Source organism: Gymnogyps californianus, chromosome 11 (assembly GCF_018139145.2).
Source record: "Gymnogyps californianus isolate 813 chromosome 11, ASM1813914v2, whole genome shotgun sequence".
NCBI classification, from domain to species: Eukaryota; Metazoa; Chordata; class Aves; order Accipitriformes; family Cathartidae; genus Gymnogyps; species Gymnogyps californianus.
Genome location: NC_059481.1, coordinates 7,922,124 through 7,939,164, shown reverse-complemented (window position 1 = coordinate 7,939,164; position 17,041 = coordinate 7,922,124). Strand labels below are relative to the sequence as shown.

At 35.6% G+C, this 17,041-nt stretch overlaps 1 long non-coding RNA gene across 1 annotated transcript in view; it reads right to left on the bottom strand.

The window, feature by feature from the left end:
- Positions 1-536: 536 nt before the first annotated feature.
- The window catches only part of LOC127020413 (uncharacterized), a 64,766-nt gene continuing 48,261 nt past the window's right edge, over positions 537-17,041 (bottom strand). Inside the window, exons 2-3 of the long non-coding RNA XR_007767079.1 lie at positions 10,138-10,245; positions 537-582 (exon numbers count right to left, since the gene is read on the bottom strand). This is a non-coding gene — a long non-coding RNA (uncharacterized LOC127020413). The remainder of the gene's footprint in view (positions 583-10,137; positions 10,246-17,041) is intronic.

The following is a 17,041-nucleotide window of genomic DNA, read 5'->3' as shown; positions in this document are numbered from 1 at the left end:
AAAATTTAATTCCTTAGGACCTAGGTATCAGGTAACACTCATATGGGGAATCAGACTTCTCTACCAGGATGGCCAGTTTCTGTGTGGAAGGCAATGGGAGTCTCTGTTACCAGGATCCTTCCAGTGTCATCTTCATCTGAATTGTGAGAGACTACCCAGACCATTCTTCTGCTCAAAACTCACAATCCAGCTGGCCTGTGGTCCTACATAGCCACTCCAGCACATGCATAATCCATTGCTTTTATCTTACATATATATGACCATTTTCACACCCACAGGAACAGTTTCTATAGACTATATACAAATGTCTTACCTATATTCAATTTGACCTCTTCCGCAGCAGGAGCTCTCTGGGACCCTCCACCCAGTGCAATAATTTAAGCACACAAATTGGACTAGACACAGCAGGAGCTGGCAGGGTGAACCTTGAGAACTGACCAAAATTCCCACTTGGAAAGATCCTGAAGCCATCAGTCAAATACCTCACTGTGAAGGTGGCTGGGAGTCCTGTCAGTCACCCGGATGCAAAGTACTCCATTATCTCCTCTATGCAGACAATGAACCAGGGAGTTCCTGCATCCCCTGGATAATCAATTAATGACATACATGCACTGAGTATGCATACAGGCACAGTTCTGATATCCAGTTACAACACTATTATAACTATAGAACAAACTTAATTCTCTTACTTACAACTCAAATCCCACAGCTTGTCATGCTTACTATCTCCAGTTCCTACTGATTTCAACTAGAGCTCTGGTGATCTCTTAATTGTCTGAAAGCCTCACAGAGAGATCATTCAGTACATTCTCATTCGGAAAACAACTACTGTGAGAAGTAACCAACCTTTTAAGCTCATGATAACATGATAAGATGCATATGCTTCCTTTAAGGCTTGCTATATTGTGAATGACCAAGATTCTTTACTAGATACCAAAATAAACAGTTTTAGAGAAATAATCAGTGTTCCATCAGCCACAGAATAAATACAAGTGACTAACCCAAAGGAGATTATTTTGCTTGTGCTCAGATCAAGTCTGCATATTAATCCTAAAGCTTAACAGAGAGAGGTTAACCTCCATGGTGATGAATGAGTGTGACCTTTCACAAAAGAAAGTCTCCCTCCCAAATAGAATAACAGAGAAGAAGTAATGCTCTCAAGAAGAAAAAAATTATAGGTTCTCAGAAGATGAAGAGTCCATACATTATATCCAGAAAGCACAATCTTGTTCTTCCCAATACTTTTTTTTTGGTTGGGAGAAATAAAAGAAATGGCTGCTTCTTTGAGTTTCATGGCATAGCTATGCTCTTCAAAAAGCCACTCAAACTCACTGGACCACTGATGATAAAACCATGTCACAAAACTGCTTTTTTTGCTCTCTAATAAAGCAGACATACAGTCTGGATATATTTCAATTCTTGACCAGCAAAACTTAAGCTATTTACCTACCAACCTGCTTTTCCTCAAGGGTTTCAGACTAACACACATGACATTTAATAGAAATGTTTGCAACCATACTTAAATAGATTGCTTCAAAACACTGAAAATAAAACTGCTCTTTCTTCAGGCTCTCAGACATTGTTAGAGGGCAAAACGCTGCTGACTGCAAATGAAGGGCCTGATATTGATCCCCTTTACCTATAAGAACTATAAACCCCTTGACATGAACAGAATTAGTATGATTTATTTTAATATACAGAAGCAAAAACCTGGTCCCTACAAGTTACTGAGCGTACACAGAGTGCAATGTACATCCAGCGTAGCTGGATGCAAAGGACATTACCTTCAAGGAGTTCTGACAACATTTAGATAGAGACTAAGCCTTAAATTTGCATTTCCTTGTGTGTATTAGATGATATTACCAGCTGAATATAGCCTAATTGCAGTATACTGCATTTTAATTAAAGATATACAAATGCAAATTATAAATGAAATGAATAATTATAGAATAATTACTATTCATCAGGAACATCTACTATTCTATTTCACTTGTTATCTGAGAAGTATTAAAATTGAAAAGCTATGGAGCCTTGCAGGGTAGAAATACCACAATCGCATTTTTAACTAATTCAGAGTTCTCATTCCTTAAGTCTCTCAAAGAAATTCAAACACTGTTGTTATAGCTTAATAAACAATGTATTTTTCTAATTAAAAGGGTTTACTACCAATTTATTATTCAGATCCCATGTTCCTTTGCAACACATTCATCTTAAATGAAGGATCTCCACAGTCGGCGAGATCATGATGGAAATATTTCCATGGCATCATGAACAGACAACAGTTGTCAGTGAGCAGAGGCCACATGCCAAAGTCCAATGTGTTCAGTTCTCCGCAGCTTTTAACACAAATGACACCTGGGACACCCTTGACAAAGCACTACTGAGCAGTCTAACTACAGGTTAGACATTCAGTAATAAAAAAGCTTTTTCTCCTACGGTCCTTTCAAAGTGGCAATGTGCAACTACTTATTCTCTCCCCTAAAAGATCCACACTCTTTTTTTTCCTAACTCCAAACAACCTGTACAAGGGAGGGACAGAAAAAATAATGAAATCAGTATTGGGGTTTTTTTGTTAAGCTGTAAATAATTGTATATTTATTTTAATTAAAGACAAAGGAATCCCTTTTCATAAGCTACCATAGAGAGATTAAATATGGGGCAGATTCAGACTGGAATCACCAATGAAAACCTAAAGACACCTAAACTGAATTAACCCAGATCTGTATCATTGGCAATTAAGCCAGAATCTAGCCTACTAGTTAATAGAATAGATTTAAAAAAAAAAAAGAAAGAAAAAAAAGAGTGATTTAGCTGTATAGATCTAGCCTTGTAGGCAATACATCCTACAATTCGGTTTGGAAGAGATAGAGGAAAATTCTGGAAATTGGTAGATGGAATATTTTAAAGTTCCTGTGCTTTTGACACTAAAGTGATGTATAACATCTTTCAACTACAATATCATCTCAAAAATTTTATGGTTTAACATAATAGTTAATTTTGTATATATATTAGCCTGAATCAAATGCCTGAAACATGCTTGCTGGTTTTGATGAAGCTGGTTCATTAAATGTACAGGTTTATGCTTCAAAGTCTATTTTCTTGAAAAGGCTAAATAAATGAAAACTCCATGTCAGAAATATTTTAAATCTATGAGATTAGTATATCCAGAATTCTTCTTACCTCCTGTATTTTAATGCTTTCTCCACTACCGAAAATCACAAGTATTTCTAAAACTAAAAGTTTTCAATCACCTGAAAATGGGCCTAAGTATGAATCCTTTCAATTGGTGGAAAAAAAAAAAAAAACTTAGAGTGTTTTTTCTCCCTTATACATTGCATGACATGATTCACAAACACCCAGAAACCTTTTTGGCTAAATTTTAATGTGTTCTTATTTTCGTAAATTCCTAAGTGGAAAAAACAATGCAACATCTCCTTCGCTGTTTGCTATAAGTTGATACAACACAGTTGTTTTTAAATTTGAGAGAATAAACAGAGGCACCAATGTGCTAGACTTACATTGTGGGGTTTTGGGGGGGCGGGGGTGGTGGTGGTTTGTTGGGTTTTTTTTCCCCCCAAGAGCACTATTGTTTTCAGCTGTCACACAATCACTAAAAATCCTAAAATTTTTAATTAACTTATAACTTCAATTAAATGCCTGTTTGCAAATCGAACAACTTTTCCAAAACACACACTTTCACGTGACATGATGACACAAGTACCATTTTAATTCGCTTTAAATACTTATTTCTCATTGCTTAGTGACCATGAATGGTGAACACTCATTGTTACTGCACTGACCTAAAAATGTAAGCCCTTCAGCTTATCATTTCTTGCTCTTTGATCTCATTAAGAGCAGAGTTATGTTCTACGTTTGGGTACCTAGGCCAGTCAGGTTACTCAGCTGCTTAAATATGAGCATGTCAAAACCTGTTTGTTCCCTAAGGTCAGGTACATCGCTCTCCCAGTCACTGACAGATATGCATCACTAAAATTGTGATACTAGACCTTTACCCCTAGAAGAACTTCTGGTAGGGAGACAATGAGACACAGCTATCTAACACAGGTTCATCTGTAAACAGTCCTGATACATAACTGAGAGATTGCTGCTGTGGTCTGTAAATCACCACCACAGTAACACAAAACACACTGTTGTAAGACCTAACTGCGAGTAGTATTATCCTTAGAGCAAGTAAGTACATTAAAAACACACTTTGACTTATTTGGAACACTAGGGTATAATTATTTCCCTTTCTTATTTGTTCTTCAGAAAATGGTACATGCCTCTGCATTAGGTGGCATGCTTATGGGGCACCTAAAGTATTTTGCTTATAAAATTTTGCAGCTTGTGGTGACACCATGATCTATTGTGACATGCTGCTTCAGCTTGAAGGATGCTTAATAGAAGAAACTGGGATGACAAAATATAATGCTTTAGTCCCTCTCACAGTCAGAAAGATTAAATCACTAAGAAAAAGTGGAATTCGCCTCAGATGTATATTGAAAGGGATATTTCTTGGAAAAAAGAAAACAAAATGACTCTTTGTAAGTGCAAGGAAGAAGCACGTAGTCTGAAATTACTCTGTAGATACCCTTCTGAGTGAGAAAGCACATGATGTTTATATTTGAGTATTTTCAAGATGATGTAGCACACTAAGTCAAATAAGAAGCTACAGTGTAATCTGTCAACAAACTTGTAAGACTAGTTATTACAAAGGATATACCTGAAGGGGATAATTATCAATGTCAGTGATTCCCAGCACAGTTGTGTATTCAAATCTTTTTTAATTGTGTGCTCAGCACTGGACATTTTAAGTGAAACCACTGCCTCATCTCATTTATATTGCCCCTTGATTCCAGTGAGGAGACATTGTGTGTGAAGACAAAACGTGGCCTTTAACACATTCTGACAGCGACGAAATCCCCTGATGATGAAATAGATGGCGCTCTCTTGCACCTCTGGACTTTCTCAATATATTTTAGTGAACAGTTAACGGATTTTTTTTGCATACTTGAGGAAGAAAATATGCGATCCTACATATAAAACTCTCACATGGGGAGTATGCAGTGTTTGTTCCTAAGCGACTGAAAGGGGATGGGGGGGCACAAGGGGAGAGAGAAAAAAATCAGTGTGCAGTTTCAAGCTTTCTAACATTTCCTATAATCCACTTAAAAGACAGAAGCATGCCTTTGGCGCATGTTATAGTCAGAACAGCAGTGGAGCAGACATAATGGCACATAACTGACACAGATTCTGACTCTGTTGTGGTAGTTACAGCAACAGCTTTATGATTAGGAAGCTCTCTTCACTTTTTCATTCTCATTAATCCTCTTCTATGCTTGATTTAGTGCTTCAGTGACACTTATAATTTGTCACTACCTTTGCCTGTCTGATGCTGTAGTTGGATCTACAGTCCATTCTCAGTGAAGCACAGTTCAGCATTAGTAAAGGGCATGACGCTGGTCCTTCCTTTGTGCTGCTTCTCTCCCTGCTCCCAGTCACACTAGGGAAGCCACTTGCATCAGGCTCTGTTCTGCTTTCTGCTGTTTAAAGCAGCCCACATCTACTCTCTACAGAAAACTGCTTACAGGCTTTTCAAAAATGATCTTACTGAATACATTCTTATAAGCCTAATTTACATACAATTTTTACTACACTGAATTTGTCTCCCATTCTTATCTCCCATTACCTTGGATAACTGAGATATGATTAAGTAGTTCTATTAATTGGCAAGTGTATTAAACGTTTTGAACTGTTGCTATAAATAGGGGTCTTTTTCCACTGTGAAAACGAAAAGGCTGAAATGCCTTTCCTAAGGCTTTTGGTTTGATGGGTACACTTTTCTTGAACAAGAAAACCTGCACTTTGAAACAAAGCCTGGACAAGCAGATTTAGCACAGAACTGTCCAGAGCTGTCTTCCTTCCCAACCACAGTGCCAGGAAGAATACGGCTTTCTGGTTGTGCAGTTCTCCAAGTAGAAGAAAATGGCTGGCAGATCCGCATAGCATCATTTCCCTGATTCTTCACCATTAGTCTTAATATGAATTAAAATGTCTGAAATGCTGTCAGAGTGGCATCTACTACAAAACCTTTCCCTCCTCTGCCTGCTTCCACATGTCTTGTAAACTCTGCTTCCTCTGCTAAGGCAGGTCTGGCTAGAAAGCGCTTTAACGCTAAAATCAAAATTCAAACCTTCGCTTGCAAATGCTTTTTTGTTGGCACTAATTCAGTTAATTCATAGCTGTAGAGACATTAAGTATGACCTGCCTGGAACAGATCACTGTATCGAACATTATTTTAGATACATTATTTGTATCTAAAACAGAAGAGGCTTCATGTCTGAAGAATTATCAGTCTACTAAGCCTACAGTTGATTGAGCATGAAATCTTTTTATAATCAAAATTATCATCCTGTATCAAACCCACTTCCCAAAATTCTTCTTGAAATAAAGTATGTATAGATGTCTTCCAATGTAGAGGGCACAGAAAACCTTAAGTGAAAAAGTCAGTAAGTATAATGGCATGCTCACAGGTAATTGAATCAACTAGAAAGAACTCGTCCAATGAAAACAGGTCAGCTGCTGACTCTTTGAAACATTACTCATAAGTACATTACCTTCTAATTACATAGTCAAAACACCATTTCAGGGATAACCTGAACATAAGTCTTTTTGTGAATTGTATAGAAGATTAATCAGTATATTAAGAAGCATATGCCACAGTACTTATACAGACAATAATCCCTAATAAGTAAGAATTTTATCACAAGAAAAAAAGGAACAGACTCTAATATTTGGAACATTATTAATCATCACCCTGGAAATCATTATATACTAGTCCCCTAGCTCCTTACATAATCCTCCATCTTCCCCTTTCAACTGACTTTCTGCTACACTTAGAAGCACAGAAGAGATCTTACCATTTTGTTTAGGCTTTTACACAGGCTTTGCACATCCTATACAGTTGTGTAGGCTTCCATAGCTATAGCTACTCAGCACACACATGATTAGAACTATCAGAATTGCATTAGGCAGTTCCCAACATAGGAACTGCTAGATTCAGAAAAAAGACAAAATTGGAAAGGCATATAGTATGTGTTATGCTGCCTTGATCTCCTGAAGGTCACAGTAAGAGAACACAGCTCTACTGATGCATAGAGGATGTATGTATTGTTGCCAAATTAAATTTTGGGAGAAAGTCTTTGGGTCACTTCTGGACTCCAGTACATTTTACTGTTAACTACAATTTAACTGCACTACTTTGACGTTGGAGCAAATCAGCTGTCTTGCTATACTCTTAATCAGGTCACCCAGAAAACAACCAAAAGCAAGACCTTGCTGAAAACCAGATGCATCTGAAAGCAGAACTTTCTGACTACACAAATAGAATAAAAATATCTTATACAGAGCAGAATATTAGACTAGCATTTTATTTTGGAAATGGGCACTGTAACATAAAACCAGACTTTTTATTTTCTACTTGTCATTTTTAATTGCATCAAATTGCAACGATTTCATTGCATCATGAGACACTGAGCTACATTAACCATATGGTGCTAGTTTGAATCACATGATATAACCCTTATTCTCACTACCTATCGCTTTAAGACAGTGGCATACAAGCAAGCATGAATTTTTTTTTTCTTATGGGCTTTTCTTTTTTGTTTTAAACCCACATCCCATGCATCTGACACTTTCTGTGAATTAAGTGTCAAGAGAGAGCAGAATCTAACATAGATTATGATCTGAAAGTACACCTGAATAAGTCATATACCACTTCTTCAGTTAGCCACTTTAAAAACAAATTTTAAGAACACTCCTGTGATCAAATGTTGCAAATCTGTTTAAGTGTTTTGGATTTAATTAAGAATTAAGAGACTGTATTTTAACCGAAAAATTAAAGCCAGACTGTGGCTGGATCTTACTTGATCTGGGGAAGAGTAAAAAGACTGCCTGAGAAGAAAAATAAGCTAGAACGGAGTTAATTTAAATATATTTAACTAACCATTGGGAAAATGCATCAAGAAAATTGGTATTTTTTTCTGTCACTTGAGGCCTTCACCTCAGGATTGCAATACCTCTAAAACATCTATTCAACTAGAATGCACTGGTGTATGGACAGGTGATGAAATAATCAGAAAATCTTCAAACTCTCTATGCATATTAAGTCTATAAGAAAATGAAATCGGGGATTTATGCAGAGCATGTGCATTATGTTCACACTTTCCACATTATCTGTATGCTTTCATATCACTAAAGTGGTGGATTTTTTAAGATTTGCAGCAGTATATTTGAGGCAGAGCATATTAACTTCAAGTCTACTGAAGCCAACAAGATGTAGCTCCTGCCTTGCACACTGAAGTTTTGCCACTGGTTCCAGTAAAAGCAGCATTAATCTTGTTATTAGACAAACCAGTATTTCGCCATTTTAAAAGTGGTCTGTGCTTCAGTTGCAGAGCAAAAATAGCTGATTTCCAAAAAACCTTGTCTACAGATTAATGGGAACCTATATACTGATATACTTCATTGAAGAAGAGCAACACATCAAACTCTGGATGGATACCCTCAACCCAAGATAGCATTCAATATCAGGACGAGCACCAATGACTAGCCCTCTTCTCAATCTTTCAAATACTCCTCTGAAAGTTGGACAAGTGTTCCCAAGTTACAATCCCCAACAAATAGATAAGTCACAAGAGAAAGCTGGTATTTAGATATAACACATCTTTCCTAATAATCCATTAAATATTATGGCCATAGTTTACACAAGTAGTGTATAATTATTCAGCAGGGAAATGTGATGTACTGTGGATATACAGAAAATTCCAGTGAGAAAGGATTAACTTGATGGTGTGAGAAAAGGCATGACGCAACAAATATTACACTCCATAGTATATATACAGTATGTCTTGTCAAGGAAAGAAGTAATTTATGCTCTTTTTACAATTTATACCAAGTTGTCATCATTAAAGAGTGAAATAGAAATAATTAGATTCTCATACAGACCTAAAACTTTCTACATGCTTTAGGACACAAAATTGCAGTGAGGGCCAAAATTGCATTAGGGCCATAGCTGCCACCTATCATTAACTTTAAAGGCTCTCTGGATACTAGTACATGAAAGGGTGGGAAGTGAAACTCAAATTCAATGGGTGTAACTCATTGGTGAGTCTGTAGTCAATGCTGTTTGTTCCTGTTGCTACTGTTTTTACTGAAGTTGTAAAGCATTTGAGGTTATCAAAAAGAAATAAAAAGTCAAGGTTTCTTTAAAACAAAGCTTGATTAACAGATTTTTAGAAAGTTAAATCATAACACTTAATCTTAATTAAATTGTACTTGAGAGAGCAAATGGTTAAAGGTTTTGTCTGTGCTGGTTATTTAAAACATGACTAGCATGAAGATATACAGAAAAAAATCTACCTGTAATCAAGATGCAAGTTGGATATTTAAATACAGTACTCACCCTAACTCAAAATAATGCTCAGGGTACTTGGTCCATCTAGGAGTCCAAAGAAAACTATTTCTGAAATATTACTCATCTCACAGCATTATGAGCATCACAGTACAACATTATGGAAAAGATGTAATGGCCAAACTTTTTCTTACACTCTGCAGAGTCAATACTGCCATGCTCCTACTGTTCAAATTAATCAGGCATTTATTGATTTATCCAAAAACAATGCTTGCCCTTGTACTCACACTTGTAAGTCTTCATAACGCATATTCTGTGTTACGTTCTTCTACTGAAAGTTCAGATCCTTGTTTTGAAAATCAAAACCATACAAATAAAAGTGCAAGTAAATATTACTTTTTCATATTCATTGGTAATCCACTATCACTAGTGGGTAAATACCGATGCTCTTGATCATACTGACTAGCACCCAGTCCATACAATACCCAGCTCATAACTTGATAATCAATTATCAGACTATCAATCAGAAAAAAATTGGTGACACTCATTTCAACTTAATTAAGAAGTTGAACTGACAAGACTGTTGTGACAGTAAATGAAAACAGCAATAGTTATACACCAGGAGAACATGCATAAGAACAATCATACACCTGCAGCTACAGGATATTAAATATACCTTCCCAAATTGGGGGGGAATAAAAAAAAAGGAAGAACCTTACACCTACCTCTATCTTTGTTGGGACATAGATTCTTATGTTCCCTAAGAATTGGTCCATGTTACTATGCAATGATACATCTTGAGAAGAGGTCGTGTTCTCATGAGCTCAGGTGACCTGGAACAACATTAGTAAAACAATTAAAGGTTAGATTTATATGTGCCAAATTTCAAACTGCTGTAGTATTCTCTGCATGTAGCATCCAGCTTTGGAGTTAAAGGTATTTCAGTCAGAGGCTCTTTAAATTTGCATATTTTAAAAGTAAAAACAACTGGTTTTGTCAATAATCCCACACAAGATCTACATTAGAAATGTTTGTTGTTGATGTTTCTTAAATCTGCGTAATGTTAGATTAACTGTATTCTTCTGAAATAACTGTTGCCTTCTGGAGTATTCAAACAGCTTTTTCTGCAGTTTAGTTACATTAATATTTTCACAGAAAACCTTAGTAGTACAGGCTGGACGTTTTTCAGTATTAAAAGTAATCAATTCTCTATTTGAATGGAAATGACTAGTATATTCGTATATCGTTTACACAGCTATAGGTTAACAAATGTTATACTTACAGTGTGACTTTGGTTATTTATGGACAATAAGTGTTCCCAGGAAAGATATTTCAAGACCAGGGATCCACTTAAGCACCACAAGAATGAATAATGCATTTCAAATAGACATATTTGACACAATGGAATGAGCTGGTTCTTGACTGTCACAGCTAAAATGAATATGGACATTTGAATTTGCATCTTAATTTTTTATTTTTTTGAAACAGCAGCCAGTGTACCACATCTCAAAAACCCTTCACTCTTTCTCAGCTATGAAATATAATTTAAGCACTGATGTTACAAACCTTAAAACAAGTCAGTAGTAACAGACCATTAAAATTATCATGCTATGTATAATAAATATACGCTCTGAAAGACCTTAGTACTGAGAACATAACTACAGTACAAAGATCATGGGGTTTGTAGAGCTCATTCTAAGTCAAGAAAATGACAACAGATAATCCAGAAAGGCATTTCAAGGTTTCTCCTTGTAAATTAGACTTAATGAAATAATCCCTGACAACACTGATGTTACTTTACACCAGGAGTTCAAGTGTATTTGCTTTACATGCTCAAGCCTGATGACTGATTTTAAATGCTGACTTTTACAGCACATTACAGTGTTCAACTGGACAACAGCACACAACTGAGCGGATGGATTTTAAATCACACAATTGAAATCAGAAAGGGGGCATTCATGTGCAAATATTATTACATTATCAATATTGAAATTTATGACAGTGGAGACACAATGGGTTTTCTCTACAAATTACACAATATCCACTGCGCAGACTGTAGTTTTAAAGATATTTAATCACTTACTCTGCCTTTTTGCATGCAGTAATAATTCAGAAACTTTCCTTCTTCATTTTCTGTTTTTTGTTTTATTAAGCATTGAAGCAAATTTTTAAATGCAAAAACTATTACAATTGATTGGGCTAACATATGTGAGAAGCAAAAGATTCAAATTCCCCCATAACCCAGTGAAACCTATAGTCACACATTCTAGGGGACACAGCTCAGTATATTTTATTACAGAAAGGATATCCCAAGTCCTCAGAATTCTATTTGCTTTTTTAAATAAATAAATGTAACAGAGTGCTAAGGCCATAACCATGGGCTGAGTAGTGCAAACCACTGAACATTCACAGCAAACCAGACAATCTGTAAACAAGCAAGCAGACACTCTTAGCATAGCTTGGCAAGACTGTCCAACTTGCATGAATTAGAAAGCCACTGTTGTTGAAATCCAATTAATTTTTTTCCACTACAACTAAGACACAAAGAAGCTGCTTTATACTGAAAAATTAATGAAAGCATCAGCATAATTGACATAATTCCTGTCGAAGGGAGATCTTCAATTGATTTCAACAACAGATCACATCTTCTGAGAAGAAACTTGTCTAAAGTAAAGGCACGGATAAGGTTCCAAATCTGTTTTAAAAAATCTTTTAAAACAATTACATTAATGCCTTACTTCACCCTCTCAGCAATATTAACAATGTCATGAATTGAAAAAATAACTTCAAGTTTATACCTGTATTTCAAGGTGAACAGCACTTAGACAGACTTTGTGCAAACATTAGGCAGCTTTAAGTAAGCCTCCTATCTATGTTAATGAGACTACAAAGGAGACTGCATTGTTAAATACTGTAGCCGCACAGTCTATTGCTAGTACATTAGGAAGCTAACAGTGTCAGTGACCTTGAAGAATGTTAACACTCACCAGAACAGCATTGAGCCAGCCCCTGCTGCAAAACTACATTCTAAGAATAAACAAATCGGTATAAAAGACTGTAAGTGTGTGGAAGGAAAGGAATCAGGGGGTTGAAATTCTGGGCCACCTCTGCAGTGAAACCATTTTGCACATTAGTAGAGATGTGCTGCATAGAGACAAGTAGCTTACTCATGCTTTTACTTGGTTGGTTCATCCTACAAAGTAGTAGTTGTAATTTGCATCTGTTCTTGGGGGGTTGGGGAGAATATAGGGGAGATAGGTGAACTGTTATCAGAAGCTGATTTTGATCATATAAACAGCTTATATAACACTGCAGCAAGCGCCTGCGAAGCCCTGCAGAAAGACTGATAAATGGTATCATGATAATTCTACAAGAACAGATAACTGACATGATTCATACTGAAAGACAGATTGATTGCACAGAATACAATTCAATACATATGAAAAAGAAGTGAAGGTAAAAAAAAATACTAGAAACTCTAACAATATAGTAATAAGGTCATATGAAATCAGGAATAGCTTGAGGTTCGTTTTTCTTTAGGAGCTTACAATTGACTCTGAAGCTAACATACAGTGTCAATTGCTGTTGAGGTGTCTTCTCCTTTTCAAAGAGTAACTTGAAGGTTATGTCAACCCTCTTTCAGTAGCATCACAGTCCATGTACTGCTACTCTTACTATTAGGAACTCTGTGAACTCTAGTAAAGATTTTTCTATAGGAAAGACAACATAACTTAAATGAGACACCTTACCACATTGAAAAGGCTCAGTTTAAACTGGTAAGTATTATATCATGAATCATGGAGCTGAAATTTAAGTTCTCTTGCTATGTCAAATTAATCTGATTTCAATTTTAGAAATTGTATCAGAAACTAATATCCAATAGGAATTTTCCTAGAATAAGGCCTATAAGGCCATGTGCTATTTGTCAAATACCATAGCAAGTGTGTTAAAATTATTTACTTTATAAAATTCTTTAAAGGAATGCATTACCCAAACAGCTTGCTGACAGAGAGGGGAAGGCAGAGAACATGAAAGGATTTGAACAGCAAAGCCAACATAAATTTGTACAGTAATAAAATAATAATGGTGAAACAGTGACTTAATGTGACAGAGATGAAAAGACATCTTGTCGTCTCAAACATTTCACTGAAAAATGCAAAACATTCTGCCATTTTCCAGTGCAGATATAAGTTTATATCACTTTCCAGAGCAATCTATGAATTACAACATAAATTGTACATGAAGTGTAAGCTGGTTACAAGACTTACAAGAGTAAAATGCTAATAGAAAATATAATTCGTCTCACTAACCATGCAAGTATATGATGAATTATTGTATTTATTAGGTCTCCTAGTATAAGCACATAGCATACTGATTGATGTGTACGGAGCTTGTGGAGATTTAATAAGAGAGTTCTGAGTGTTTTGAAATGGTATATGAGTTAGTTTGCAGTTTGTACTTTCCTCACCTTCTCATGGCTTTTCTTGTTGCCTCAGCCTCATTTTGTTTCCTCAGTGAATCCATCTCATCCATACTTTATACCGAACTGGTACACAAGAAACGCTTTACTGACTGTCTTATGGTACCACTTCAATAACTGCCACATTCTGTTGATAATCTCACAGTTCACATTTATTCTACCTTAATCCAGACTGTATTTCACCAATAGATAAAATATATGTGCTTGCTATAGATCCTTTGAAAAGATACTTTCTTAATATAAAGTATCTCTGTTTCATCATATTGTTACCCTATTCTTAATTATATTTCCTTCATTATATTTATTTCCTGACTAACTGTTGAAAAAAATTCATCTGGTTCAATAAAAAGCCTTTGGACAACAGTAAGTGAAACTAAAATTCCAGTTGAGTCAAAGACATAGAGAAAGGAATTATGAAGAACTGTGTATATACGGTGATACAACGTTGTAAATCCAGTTCAGCACAGAACTGATTCCTTTCACGTTGCATAGCATCAGAAGGTAACATCTCATGCTGTGTAATAAGCACCCTGACCTTAGCCCTCAAGCAAAATCTGGACATTGTACCATGCCTTATCACAACTGAATATAAGCTCCTTTGTGCTTATACAAATTCAAATATACAAATTCAAAAAGAAGCAGTGATCTATACTTAAGGGGGGTTATTTGAAAGTAAAAAAGGATGACTGCCTTTATTAAAATACCTAATCCTTTCTGTGTCCACAAGAAGCCTCACTTTTCTTAACCTTACAATCTAAAATGTTAGTGTTTCTCATTTTAACATTTAGTTCGTCATTTTGCTAGATATAAGAAAAACAGCAAATGCATATAGTTTAAAAGAAATGTGGAGGTGATTGCTCATTTGTGCTACTGAATTGAGACCTTAGTTACCTTCCTCCCAGTCTACTGGTGCTACTTCACTTCCCAAGTTTTAAAATGAGGCTGAGATATTTAAGTTTATTATGGATATGATCTATATATTCCAAATAATGTAAATCTAAACTGGAGCTCTGGGATGCAAAAGATCATTCTATGCTTCTTGTGATTGTCCTTAGTTAATACACAAATGTTAAATTAGATGTAAGTTCATTTCAGCATTTTAACATTAATATCAAGTATCTACTTATATGCCGCTGTGAGACAGGACTCTATTTTTTAAGCTATTTTGAGATAATAATTTCATTGTCTTCATTTAGTGAAAACATTATTTTTCTCCATGATATATTTGGAAAGAGTTTTAAAATTACATTTAGTCCCTCATCTCCATCAGTCATAATTTATTTCTTCTTTTCAACGTATTTATTATTTATTAAAATACATTACATTTACTTTATTAACTCATTCTGTTTTTTCCTCTGATCTAGCTTACAGGGTTGTTTGGTTGTTTTTTTCCCTATGCCTTCCTACTACCAAATCGACTTTCAGTCAGACTTGAGGAGGCACGAATACTCAACATCTGCTCTCATCTTGAGCATCACAGATTGACTCTGTAATGTCAGTAGTTCAGCAGTGAATTACTGTTACAGAGGGAGAACACACCTGTCACCTCCATGAAGCAATCTCAACACCCCACTGCTGCTTGAAGCTCTAAACTTGACAGTTAAGTACTGAAGGGTTCTAAGGAGGGAGAGATCAAGGAACAAGAATGAGCACAGGCTCATTAAATTATGGCTACTATGCATATTTGTAATTCAGATTCAATAGCTCAAATATTTATGTGTAGAAAAATAATAAAATATACTAAGGTAGGTGGTGAATATTTTGAAATATACTTCTGAGCAACCACTATGTTGTGATAAAAACAAATCATTTAGTGCCTAAGGTAAGAGAACCCAGAACTTGATAAAATACCCAATGATTCTAATGAAAGCACACTTCCATGCCACTGCAGTACATGCTGAATTGACTTTTAACACTTCAATTCTAAGGGTCTACCCCTATAAAAGGGCTACACAAACTTGTATACAAAACTAATGAAGCAGTTTAGACAACATAGTTTGAACAGCTCTGAGCTTTTCAGGGTCCCAAACCCACTGTGCATATCTGGAAATATATCTTCTTCCCGGCAGTTTCTATTAGCATGTTAATGAACACTTCATCCTCAGAGCTGTCTATGTTCAGATGTTCAACCGAGCAACTTCTATTGAGTGCAGTTGTAGCAAGATTCATCCTTTTGCTTTCTGAATTCAAAATACAGCAGATAGAACAATCTTACATTGCATATTAAAGTCTTTGCGTTATCAGGTACAAGAATGACTTGAAAATTACAATTTAAAGCCCCACTAAGTTACACAAGGGAAAACATGGTTTTCAAAATTAGAGAAGTAGTTCTGTATTTTTATAGACAGATGAGGAGCTACGTCTAAGAGACAGTTTGCAATCCTTGAGTACAGTGTGCTTATGCTTGTGCCAATAAATAGATCCAAGGCTAGTAGATACAGTGCAGCCTAGAGTGCTCAGAGCCTTAAGGATGTATGTGGTAAGATTTATTAAATGATAAAAGAACAAGGCTGCCCCTGGGTGATGAACTGGAAAGAACAAGAGAAGATAATGAGCAGGTTTTGCTTGTTTCAGCAAAGCCATATTGATGTGTCCAAGTAAAATCAATGAAAGAGTTACTGTACAGACTAGCTGTTCTTGTCAGAAGATGACAACTACCTACCTGTTGGGATAAAATGATTTAAATTCAATAATACATCAAAAACACTTAATTTGACATACTTTCTCTTACCGTTCATCAGTGCTAGTCAACAGTGATTTTCAGAAAAATGATGGTCTTTCCTCCACTGCTGCCACATTACAACGTAATAACCTACATTTTAATTAACATATATTAATTTATTATCTTTTTAACAGTAAAAAAGTTGAGTAGGCTAAGGATTCAGAAACAGAATACACTGGGGAAAACAGCTTATTTAGTGCAAGGGAAGTGTACTTCTATAAATTCATAGTTCCAGGAAATTTTAATTTTCAAGAAAAATCATCTAGCTAAAAAAGTAACAATTATTGATTTCAACACTTCTCCAAAAAGCATTCTAGAAAATATATTTTAAAACAGTATTAACAGCTTACAAAAGGGTATTTGCCTGCATATCAAAAGGAAAGATTATAATATTTTTAACTGATCTGTCTGCAGCGCAAGGACAGTT